We start from the raw sequence: 13032 nt of genomic DNA, 5'->3' as shown, positions 1-13032 counted from the left end.
GTTCCAGCTCCATTACTAAAGTCAAGAGTTCTAGCTCCATTAGTAAAGTCAGGAGTTCTAGTTCCATTACGAAAGTCAAGAGTTTGAGCTGCATTAATAAAGTCAAGTGTTCCAGCTTCATTACTAAAGTCAGGAGTTCCAGTTCCATGTCTAAAGTTAAGAGTTCTAGCTTCATTACTAAAGTAAAGAGTTCCAGCTCCATGACAAAAGTCATGAGTTTCAGCTTTTTAACTAAAGTAAAGAGTTCCAATTCCATTACTGAAGTCAGGAGTTTCAGCTGTAATCGGAAAGTCAAGATTTCCAGTTCCATTACAAAAGTCAAGAGATTCAGCTGCATTAATAAAGTCAAGAGTTCCAGTTACATTACTAAAGTTCAGAGTTCCACCTTCATTATTTATGTCAGGAGTTCTTGTTCCATGACTAAAGTGAAAGAGTTCCAGCTCCATTACTAATGTCAAGAGTTCTAGCTCTTAAGTGTTCCAGCTTCATTACTAAAGTCAAGAGTTCTTGCTCTATTACTAAAGTCAGGAGTTCCATTTCCATTACGAAAGTCAAGAGTTTCAGCTGCATTAATAATGTCAAGCATTCCAGCTCCCCTCTTAAAGTTAATAGTTTCAGACTAAAAGCAGGAGTTCCAGCTTCATTACTAAAGTTCAGACTTCCATCTTCATTACTAAAGTCTGGAGTTCCAGTTCCATTACTATAGTTAAGAGTTCCGGCTTCATTATTAAAGTCAAGTGTTCCAGCTCCAATACAAAATTCAAGAGTTTAAGCTTCATAACGAAAGTTAAGAGTTCCCTCTTCATTAATAATTTCAGCAGTTCCAGTTCGATTAATAAAGTTCTATTACTAAAGTCAAGAGATTCAGTTGCAATAGGAGAGCCAAGAGTTCCAGTTCTATTACTAAATTCAAGAGGTTCAGCTGCAACCACAAAGTAAAGAGTTTCAGCTCCATTACTAAAGTCAGGAGTTCCAGCTTCTTACTAAAGGTCAGAGTTCCAGCTTCATCACTAAAAGCAGGAGTTCCAGTTCCATTACGAATGTTCAGAGTTCCTCCTTCATTACTCAAGTCAGGAGTTCCATTTTCATTCTTAAATTCAAGAGTTTCAGCTGCAATTGGAAAGCTAAGTGTTCCAGCTCCATTTCTAAAGTTAAGAGTTCCAGCTTCATGACCAAAGTCAGGAGTTCCATTTCCATTACTAAAGTCAAGACATTCAGTTGCAATGGAAAAGACAGGAGTTCCAGCTCCATTATTAAATTCAAGAGTTTCAGCAGCAATAAGGAAAGTCAAGAATTCCAGCTCCATTACTAAAGTTAAGAGTTCCTGCTTCATTAATAATTTCAGGAGTTCTAGTTCGATTAATAAAGTTAAGAGTTTCAGCTGCATTACTGAAGTCGAGTTCCAGCTTCTTTATTAAAGTGAAGAGTTCCAGCGTCATTACTAAAGTCAGAAGTTTCATCTTCATTACTAAAGTCAGGAGTTCCAGTTCCATGACTAAAGTCTAGAGTTTCAGCTTCATTCCTCATCTTAACATATGGAGATTATTATAATTATTATTATTATTATATCTCCATATGTTAAGATTTCCAGCTTCATTACTAAAGTCAAGATTTCCAGCTTCATTTCAAATGTTAACAGTTCCAGCATCATTACTAAAGTCAGGAGTTGCAGTTCCATGACAAAAGTCAAGCGTTTAAGCTGCATTAATAAAGTTAAGAGTTCCAGCATGTTAACAGCATCTGTTATACAAGAGCCTGCGTGGATCTTAAAAGTGTGTGTATGGGGGGGGTGATGTTTCGCCTGCTGGTGTTTTTATAATTTGTTTTAGGTGGATGTGTGTGTTTGCGTGTGGGTTTGTCATGCTGAATTTCACAGCATGGGGGGGTGGATGTTGACTCTTTTACCGCAAGCTGCCTAACCAAATTTAGTCAATGTGAATCTTTGTATAAGCGGCAATTTCCTTGAGAAAATATACGTGTCCAGCTGACCCCTCGGACCCGTTCTTGGTGGCCAGCATCAGGTGCACAGGGGTGTCACGCTAAATTTCCTAATCATCAGATACCACTGGGAAATGAGCTTCTTCAAAGACTCGACAAGCTTTCCTGTCCGGCACCGTCCCTGCTGCAGTTTTTCGAGCATTTCACTCGCCGACCGCTGACGGGAGTGGACGTTCATTTAAGGAGTCCACGATGGGTACATTTCATTAACTCTTGGTAAATTTCCTGATCGGTATATAGTAAAACGATGTTTAATGAAGTTTTTGTTGGGAAAGTGAAGTACACGGACCCACGCCAGGGGGCGTGAATGAACGGCCAATAGGATGTCGAATAAATAACAATTTATTCTGCAAATGTGCACAAACAACCAAATATGCTTTTAGTCTGTCAATCCCAAAACACAGTGATGCGTGGGCAGGCCCGAGGGTAGGAGACGCCTAACCAGAGAAGAGCCGGGACCCACGATGTTCCACCACCAACAGAGACCTGCAATACGCCGAAGCCGCCAAGTCCTGTGTCCCCAGGTGGCCACCGCTTCCAGCTGTCAGATCCAGTACTGTTGGCAGGAACAGACACAGGTTAAGGTGGGTGTGTGTACACCCAGAAAACAGTCAGCAATAATACAGTTCCTTCCTGAGGGAAAAATCCACCACTCCCAGAAAACAGGAACGCTGAAAACGTGCAGTACCAACAGTAATACTCTGAGATAAGGAAAGCGAGGAGTGGAAACGCCAGCTCCTCCAAACTTCCACAAACCCAGCTCCAAGCTGCAAGTATACCAGAGGTTACGACTGCAAAGATCAGTAGCAATAAATGTGCGAACGGCACAAAGCGGCTGAGTAGGTTTACCTATAGGGTAAGCTGATAACTCGACAGAGTGTGATGTCTCTCCCAGGCTTTTATAGATGGTGATGAAGATGATGATGATGATGTGTGACAGCTGTCAGCTCCGTGCACCTAGTGGACTCCTCCAACAACTGCGCCCTCTGGTGCCTGAAACTCGACAACAGGCAGGGCGCCCTCTGGTGGTGAGCCAGCAGTACCTCCTCTTCGGGCGGCCCACACAACAGGGCGACCTCCTCAACGGGTGCCTCCTGGCACCCAACCCGGCTTGTCGGGGTGACGCTGGTAGAAGTCAGCCAGGAGGGCGGGATCCGAGATGAAGCTCCTCTTCACCCAGGAGCGCTCTTCTGGTCCGTAACCCTCCCAGTCCACCAGATACTGGAAACCCCGACCCTTCCGACAGACGTCCAGAAGTTTCCGTACTGTCTAGGCCAGCTCTCCGTCAATGATGCGGTCAGGAGGCGGCGCTGGCACCGAGGTGTGGTGTGGTTTGATCTTTGACACATGGAAAACCGGATGGATCCACAGTGAAGCTGAGAGTCTAAGCTTCACTGCGGTGGGACTGATGATCTTGATGATGGGAAATGGTCCAATGAACCGGTCTGTGAGTTTGGGTGAGTCCGTCTGCAGAGGGATGTTTTTGGATGAAAGCCACACCTCCTGCCCGAGCTGGTAAGCTGGGGCCGGGGCTAGCCAGCGATCTGCATGGCTCTTCACCCGCGTGCGGGCCTTCAGGAGAGCAGAGCGGGCTGTCTTCCACACCCGACAGCATCTCCTGAGATGGGCCTGGACTGAGGGGACCTCGACCTCTCCCTCCACGGCTGGAAACAATGGGGCTGGTACCCCAGGCAGACTTCAAAGGGGGAGAGGCCAGTCGCTGACGAGATCTGACTATTATGGGCATACTCGATCCAGGCCAGATGTTGACTCCAGGCCGTCGGGTGCGCGGAGGTAACACACCTCAGGGCCTGTTCCAGATCTTGATTTGCCCGCTCTGCTTGGCCGTTGGTCTGGGGGTGGTACCCAGACGACAGGCTCACGGTGGCCCCCAGTTCCCTACAGAAACTCCTCCAGACTTGCGAAGAGAACTGGGGACCACGATCCGAGATGATATCAGTTGGGATACCATGCAGACGCACAACGTGGTGGACCAGGAGGTCTGCTGTCTCCTGGGCCGTCGGGAGCTTCAGGAGGGCTACGAAGTGGGCCACTTTGGAAAACCGGTCCACTATCATGAGGATGGTGGTCATCCCTTGGGACGCAGGGAGGCCCTTGACGAAGTCCAGGCCAATGTGGGACCAGGGGTGATGAGGGACTGGAAGCGGCTGGAGGAGTCCTTTTTCGGGTTGGTGATCAGCCTTGCCCCTGGCACAAGTTGTACAGGCCCGGACGTAATCCCGGGTGTCAGCTTCAACTGACGCCCACCAGAACCGCTGCCGGACCACTGCCACGGTTCCGCGCACCCCTGGATGGCAGGAGAGCTTGGAACCGTGACAGAAGTCCAAAACTGCAGTCCATGCATCTGGTGGGATGTACAGCCAGTTTGGTGGTCCACCGCCGGGATCCGGATGTTGGGTCAGGGCCTCCCTGACCACTTCCTCAACATCCCACGTGAGGGTGGCGATGATAGTGGACTCCGGCAAGATGGTATCAGGTGGATCCGACAGCTTAGGTCCAACTTCATCTTCGTGCACCCGGGACAGTGCGTCAGACCTCTGGTTCTTAGTCCCGGGGCGGTAGGTGATCTTGAAGTTGAACCGACCGAAAAACAGTGACCAATTGGCTTGCCTGGGGTTCAGACGCTTGGCGGTCTGGATGTATTCCAGATTCTGATGGTCAGTGAGAACAGTAAATGGGACCACAGCTCCCTCCAGCAGGTGTCTCCACTCCTCAAGGGCCTCTTTCACCGCCAGGAGTTCCCGATTGCCAACGTCATAGTTCCGTTCTGCGGGGGTTAACCTGCGGGAGAAGTAGGCACATGGGTGGAGAACCTTGTCAGACTCCCTGCTCTGGGACAGCACGGCTCCTATCCCTGAGTCAGAGGCATCCACTTCAACTATGAACTGGCGGTTAGGATCGGGCTGCACCAGAACTGGTGCAGTCGAAAACCGGTTTTTCAACTCCCTAAATGTGGCTTTGCACCGATCCGACCAGGTGAAGGGGACTTTTGTGGAGGTCAGGGCATTAAGGGGACCACAACCTGGCTATAGCCCTTAATAAACCTCCTGTAGAATTTTGCGAAGCCGAGGAACTGTTGCAGCTTCCTACGGCTTGCCGGTTGGGGCCAATCTCTCACCGCTGCTACCTTAGCCGGATCGGGTGCGACGGAGTTGAGGAGATGATGAACCCCAGGAAGGACAAAGAAGTATGGTGGAACTCGCACTTCTCGCCCTTCACAAACAGCCGGTTCTCCAATTTCCGCTGCAGGACCTGACGTACATTCTTAACATGGGTCTCAGGGTCCGGAGAGAAGATGAGGATATCGTCTAGATATACAAAGACGAATCGGTGGAGGAAATCCCGCAAGACGTCATTAACCAAGGCTTGGAACATCGCGGGGGCGTTAGTGAGGCCGAACGGCATGACCAGGTACTCAAAGTGACCTAAAGGGGTGTTAAATGCCGTCTTCCATTCATCTCCCTTCCGGATTCAAACCAGGTGATAAGCGTTACGAAGGTCCAATTTGGTGAATATTTTGACTCCATGCAGGGGCGTGAACACTGAATCCAATAGAGGCAACAGGTATCAGTTGTGAACCGTGATCTCGTTCAGCCCTCTATAATCAATGCATGGACAGAGTCTGCCGTCCTTCTTGCCCACAAAAAAGAAACCTGCACCCAACGGGGAGGAAGAATTCCGGATTAGCCCGGCAGCTAAAGAGTCCCGGATGTAGGTCTCCATTGATTCGCGCTCAGGACGTGAGAGATTGTACAGCCTACTGGACGGATACTCAGTGCCTGGAACCAAATCAATGGCACAATCATACGGTTGGTGCATGGGGAAGCGTGAGTGCCAGATCTTTGCTGAAGACGTCAGCAAGATCATGATACTCAGCCGGCACCGTTGTAAGATTGGGGGGGACTCAGACCTCCTCTTTAGCAGCCTCTCCGGGTGGTACCGAGGATCTTAAACACTCCCGGTGGCAGGTTTCGCTCCATTGAGCCACAACCCCAGATGGCCAATCGATCCGGGGATTGTGCTTAACCATCCATGGAAAACCCAAAATAATCCTGGAGGTAGAAGGTGTCACATAAAACACAATCTCGTCCCTGTGATTACCAGAGACAACCAAGGTTAAAGGCTGTGTCTGGTGTGTGATTACTGGGAGGAGAGTGCCATCTAGTGCCCGCACCTCCAATGGTAAAGGAATGGCCACCAGAGGGAGCCCTACCTCCTTAGCCCATCTACTGTCCAGTAGATTCCCTTCTGACCCCGTGTCAATAAGTGCCGGGGCATTAAGGGTTAAATCCCCACAGAGGATTGTAACTGGGAGTCGTGCGCATTTGCGTGGCACACCCGTGTGGTATGTATGACTCACTCTTAACCCAGTCTCTAAGATTGAGTCTTGTTGTTTGACCGCCTGGGGCCCCTTATTCTGCGCATGCTCATTCGAGCTGCAGTAAACACACTCTCCACGTGCCAGACTCCTTTGTTTCTCCTTTGTCATTTTGGCCCTGCTCGTTTCCATAGCAACGTCAGCAGGGGGAGCTGGTGTCACGTGGAGAGCCCTGGCGTTGGAGTGGGGAGAGGGCGGGGCTGCTTTGGACCCAGAAGGGGGAGGGACGACGCGCACCCGGCCACGTCCTTCGTCTCGCTCCCGTCAATGTTCACCTAACCGATTGTCTAATCATATAACCAGATCCATCAGCCCATCGAAATCCCGCGGTTGATCTTTACCCACCAGGTGCTCCTTTAGGGCCAGAGACAGCCCCTTTACAAAGGCGATGCGGAGCGCCACCGAATTTCAGCCGGCCCTCGCTGCCGCAACGCGGAAGGCGACTGCATATTTGGCTGTGCTACGGCGCCCCTGTTGGATTGACAGTAGCACATTTGAAGCAGATTCGCCTCTGTTAGGATGATCAAACACCTGTTGAAACTCCCTGATAAACCCAGTGTACGTCGACAGGAGCCATGAGTTCTGGTCCCAGAGCGCCATAGCCCAGGCGCGTGCCTTGGTCCGAAGCAAATTAATCACATAAGCCACCCGGCTGTGGTCTGACGCGTACATCACGGGGCGTTGTGAAAAAATGAGCTCGCACTGCATCAAGAAGTCCGCGCACATTTCAACACAACCCCATATGGTTCCAGGGGGCTGATGTAAGCTTCAGGCGACGGGGGGGAGACCTTTGAACTACCACTGGATTTTCAATATTTAGTGACAGGTCCGCAGGAGGAGTGGCTGCAGCCACGCGTGACATGCGCGTCTCCACCTGAGCGGTGAGGGCCTCCATCCTACGGGTGAGGTGAATATCCTGCTCGGTTAATAGATCCAACCGAGCAATAAGGTTGGTGAGTATGTGCTGCAGCTCATCCAACTCACCTCCTGGATGGAAATGAAAGGTGCCTGCGCACCTTGCATTTCCATTGGTGGTTCAACTGGTGGAAAACGCCCCTCGGAGTCCATGACGTGGCCGAGTTATCCTGTTGGGAAAGTGAAGTACACGGACCCACGCCAGGGGGCGTGAATGAACGGCCAATAGGAAGTCCGAATAAATAACAATTTATTCTGCAAATGTGCACAAACAACCAAATATGCTTTTAGTCTGTCAATCCAAAAACACAGTGACGCGTGGGCAGGCCCGAGGGTAGGAGATGCCTAACCAGAGACGCCTAACCAAGAGCCGGGACCCACGATGTTCCACCGCCAACGGAGACCTGCAATACGCCGAAGCCGCCAAGTCCTGAGTCCCCAGGTGGCCACCGCTTCCAGCTGTCAGATCCGGTACTGCTGGCAGGAACAGACACAGGTTAAGGTGGGTGTGTGTACACCCAGCAAACAGTCAGCAATAATACAGTTCCTTCCTGAGGGAAAAATCCACCACTCCCAGAAAACAGGAACACTGAAAACGTGCAGTACCAACAGTAATACTCTGAGATAAGGAAAGTGAGGAGTGGAAACGCCAGCTCCTCCAAACTTCCACAAACCTAGCTCCAAGCTGCAAGTATACCAGAGGTTACGACTGCAAAGATCAGTAGCAATAAATGTGCGAACGGCACAAAGCGGCTGAGTAGGTTTACCTATAGGGTAAGCTGATAACTCAGCAGAGTGTGATGTCTCTCCCAGGCTTTTATAGATGGTGATGAAGATGATGATGATGTGTGACAGCTGTCAGCTCCGTGCACCTGGTGGACTCCTCCGACAACTGCGCCCTCTGGTGCCTGAAACCCGACAACAGGCAGGGCGCCCTCTGGTGGTGAGCCAGCAGTACCTCCTCTTCAGGCGGCCCACACAACAATTTTCTTGTCCTCAAGCAGAGAGTGAAAGTCACATTGTCTTTCACGGTAAGTGATTTAAGTAATCTTTTTATAAAATGCTTCTGTTTTTTAAAAAAGATGCTCGGTGGTGAACCTTTTTTAAATTATGTTTTTGTATAACAAAGCCACACAGACAAGGCAGACTGCACCCTAATTATTACAAAATATTTTTTTTGGGCGCCGGTGCTTTTTAATGTTTACTTATTATGCTTTTTAGTTGTAGAAATCAAGACGGAGCCAGAAGACGTTAATGAAGGGAGAACACGCAAGGAAGCCCCGCAACACCCAGCTTCACCACAGAGATGTAAGTAAACCCTCTGAAAATTAATTTACATAAAAACAACAGGTTAATAATCTGAAGTTAAGGTGTTATAGCCGGCGGAGATCTTTCGAACCGTCATCAGAGAGCTGTGGGTAGGGACTTGCCGTTAGAGTAAGAAAAAAAAAAAAGTCAGATCATGAATTTTTTTAAAGTGTAAATATTTAATAAGTTGCATCTTTCTTTCAGTTTCTGGTGAGGTAAGACCCTCGATTCTGCAATTGTTGCAAGGTGTCTGGATGCTTGAAAATATTTTGGACTGGTATTAATAATTGTTTTTGAGAAAGAATAAATTCGATGCATAAATTGGTTATTCTGGTTTAACGATGGAGCAGAAGAATTCAGCCGACAAATTAGCCCCAGAGGTTTATTAGAGTATTTAAATGGCCCAATAATCTACCCAGCGGGAGATGGTGGTGGAGCAAATGTCCATTAGCTGAGGTGTTAAATTCACTGCATAGGATAGGATTTTAAACCAAATTCGTTTAACTCCTTTAAATGATGCTCTTATCCATTTGGCCAATGAAATTATCTCCGCCGAAATTAACCCCGAAATCATCTGTGTGATTACACCTTAAATACCCTGCTCGACTCTGTGAGTGAATATTTCCCTGTTTTAGCGCACAGCCTGCCTGGAGGTGAGGTGCAGTCTAGAGAGGAGATTTTTAACAGTGTTGCTGACTCTCTTAAATGATGCTGTAAGGCTGCTCACAGGCGAAATTAACCCATACTGTACGTACAAGCAGTAGTCTGTGATATTAAACTCCCCTTTAAACCAATTTCCTGACGGTGATCGCGTCTTATCAGCTTTAAGAAGTCCTTCCCCGTGTGAGGCGGCAGGGGAGAAGATATTTTAAACAGGGCGCGTTTAACGTTGATAAATGCTGCGTTGTCTGCTCTGATGGAAAACAGTGATGATAATGATGAAGGGAGACCAGGGTGCAGCAGTGATCCCCTGATGACGGGTGTTGGAGCGACTAATGTCATCAGGAGGCCCGCTTTTGAATAATATCGAAATCAGACAGCCTCTAAATTTCCTGCACGCCAGGGTAATCCCTGACTACGATGAATTTTATCAGAATGTCATGGCTGCTCTCCAAACCTCCATGGAAAGCACTTTATCTCATGCTCGGGGCGGGGACTTTATCCAAATGGAAATTCATCGGGATTCTGTTCACAATCAGGCAGCGCTAATCACAGCATACAACAATGAAACCGATGTAACTGCCTTTCAAAATCTTTTAGAAAGTTTAGTGCAATCAAACTCTAACACTTTACCTGACAGCTCTCTGGAATTAGTCATCCAGGTCATTCGTAATCAAAATGGGGGAGGTAAGCGTAAAACAGATGACCGCCTGCATCAGGAAGTTATACAGGAAAAATCCTGATGCCTTAATATCTTGTACAACCCTGGCAACACTTTATGTTTCATGATAAACCTCATCCAATTATTGAACCCTTATCTCACCACACTGGAAGCTGAGGAGCAGACACATGTTACAAAATTGCACGTGGTTAATGGCTGATACATCGGTATCTGTCAATCAGGTGGGGAAATTTGAAAGCGCTCTGGGATGCAAAATTGTCGTGTTTTTCAGACCTGAAGGGAAAAGAAAGCTGGCAAAATTCCAGATAGGAAAGCTGATGCAGCCACAACAGAAAACAGTATTTCTATTTCTCTTCAGAAACCACCATTACAGGATAAAAAAACCTGAAACAATGATACAAAGATCCTGGCTGCAGCGTGCTCCACGTTTATGTCAGAATTCAACTCTGAAACACACGTTTATCCTTTCACATGTGTTACAATTGCTTCGGCCTGCATGAAAGTCTTTAAAACCAACTTCTTCACCCCAAAAATGCTGGTGATCCCATCCGGTGACAATTATAGAATGATGCATAAAAATATTCAAATGTAGTGGTGGAGTGGTTAGAATGGGTTGCTGAGACGCAAAATATAGCAATCAATCACACTCTAAACAGGGGAGAGAAAAAATCGGGGGTTATTATGTGGATGGCTATGCTAAGATCGAAGGAAGCATAAAAGTCTGGGAGTTTCTCGGATGTTTTTACCACGGCTGTCCTTCATGTTTTACACAACATGAGATAAATCCTCTGACAAACACCTCATTTGAAGAGCTGCATGACGCGCGTCAGGAAAAAATAGCTGCTCTGCGTGATATGCTGGGCATCAGCCTCACTGCAATCTGGGAGCATGAATGGCCTGATATGAAACAGAGGGATGAGAGCATTCAGCATTTCCTCGCCCGCAGGAACCTCGCGAAGCTTTATATAGAGGGCGAACTTGTGCCTCACGGCTGAGGTGCATGGCTAAGCAAGGCGAGCGGGTCTATTACGTTGATGTAACCTCGCTGTATCCTTACGTCAACCTAAATTTCACATATCCCACGGGGCATCCGAAAGTTATTGACAGAAATTTCCAAGACCCCAGGGCTTATTTTGGACTCATCAAAGCTGTCATGTATCCGCCCCGGGATTAAAATTTCCCATCCTACCGCACAGAACTCCTCGCAGTAAACTGGTGTTTGCTCTGTGTCGCACATGCGCTGTTGAAAACAACCAGGTGGGGCCATGCACACACACCTATCAGCACAGAGCTCTGTGTGGAACATGGACAACCCAAGAATTCCACAAAGCTTTGGATCCAGGCTACATTGTAGCTAAGATTTTTGAAGTCTGGCATTTTGAGGAAAAAAGCGATAAAATCTTTGGCGGTTACATAAACACCTTCTTAAAACCTAAGCAGGAAGCCTCCGGTTTCCCTCCCGAATTTGATAAAGACACCAAGAGCAGATAAAAATATATTGCAGACTACTGGGTGAATCAGAACATTCGTTTAGACCTGGAAAAAAAAATCACTCACAATCCTGCAAAACGACAGATGGCAAAGATTTGTCTCAACTCCTTCTGGGGAGGTAGAGGATGAATCTAACGCAGACCAAACTCATCAAAAATGTGGATGAGCTGTTCAGATTTGTTTTCTGATCAGTATAATGTCACTTATCTAACATTCCTCAACAGTCGGGTGGCGATGATTCAGTGGCGCTACGGCCCTCAGTATGTCACCTGACCGGGTAAAGCCGACAATATTTTTATCGCGGTCTTTACAACTGTGTATACACATTTGACCTTGTATGGTTTTATGGAGGCTGTGGCAAACCCTGACAGGATTCTATATTATGATACCGATATTCTGATCTATGTTTGTAGGCAGAATGAAACCCCACTGCCTACCGGTAGTTATTTGGATCAGCTCACCGATGAGTTGGACGGAGACACCATCGCTGAATTCGCCGCCGCAGGACCCAAAAGTAACGCTCATAAAACCATAGGAGGTAAAATGATCATGCGGGTGAAGGGGATCACTCATACACTCAAGAGCTGTCAGAAAATAAACTTTGACAGCGTCAAAGATCTCATCCAGGGCTATATAAAAGACCCCATCCTAACAGCATCTATCAAAACGCCCCAGCAGGAAATTAAATGTCATAAAAGCGGTTTCAGTCTGACAGCCCTGCCCGCTATAACAAGTCTAATATTGCCCAGAGGATAATGGTATTCAAAGTCTCGCAAAAGATGTTTTTACTGACTCCTCAGTGCTCCACCAACTCGGCCATTCCGTCCTGCAGCCATCAAGCGGGAATAACATCAGACAGACGGCTGAAAACAATCTAGACTCGCAAATGTGGGATGTGCTGGATGAACGCACTCACTCTCCTTATGAAAAAAACTAAAAAGTATGAGGGTTTGCTGCAGCATTATTTAAGACTGATCAAACGGGGGGAGGCCACGAGTCACATATTTCAGCCCTGCAAGAGGCACACCCCGCTAAACAACCTGAGGAGGAGGAGGAGGAGGAAGAGAAGACTGTGAGGGAAGTCCTGAAGAACATTTCATCTGGAGACTGTAGAAATGCTGAATATATTATGAGAAAATTGTCAAAGGGTGATACGCGCTGGAGTCCGTCAGGGGAATTTATTTACAAAGGGAAAGCTGTGAGGAGGTCTCACGCCGTAGATCTTATGAAACATCTCAGATCTTTGTTCAAGAAATCTAACCCCCCTACAGACAGGAAAAAGTTTCTCAATACTTTACAGGAGCAAAACATTCCAGTGACGTGCGTTTCAAAGCTGCAAACCGGCAAGCAGTTTCAGAAGCTTAAAAAAGGATGGCGCAGCTCGCAGGATGAAAACCATGTTTCAATCAAGTCACCAGCCAGGAAGAAACTTAAGAAAAAAAAAGACTTCCAGCATTGGGAAGGTTTCTCACCATAAAAGGAGGACGTCAATTACGGCAGCGTGCATCATATAAAAAACAGACGGGATCATCATTTTTAATACATTATAACATTTTTTTTTAGCTCCAAATGCTGCGCG

This window comes from Thalassophryne amazonica, chromosome 6 (genome assembly GCF_902500255.1).
Source record: "Thalassophryne amazonica chromosome 6, fThaAma1.1, whole genome shotgun sequence".
In the NCBI taxonomy this organism is placed as follows: domain Eukaryota; kingdom Metazoa; phylum Chordata; class Actinopteri; order Batrachoidiformes; family Batrachoididae; genus Thalassophryne; species Thalassophryne amazonica.
Note: the sequence above shows the minus strand (reverse complement) of the source record.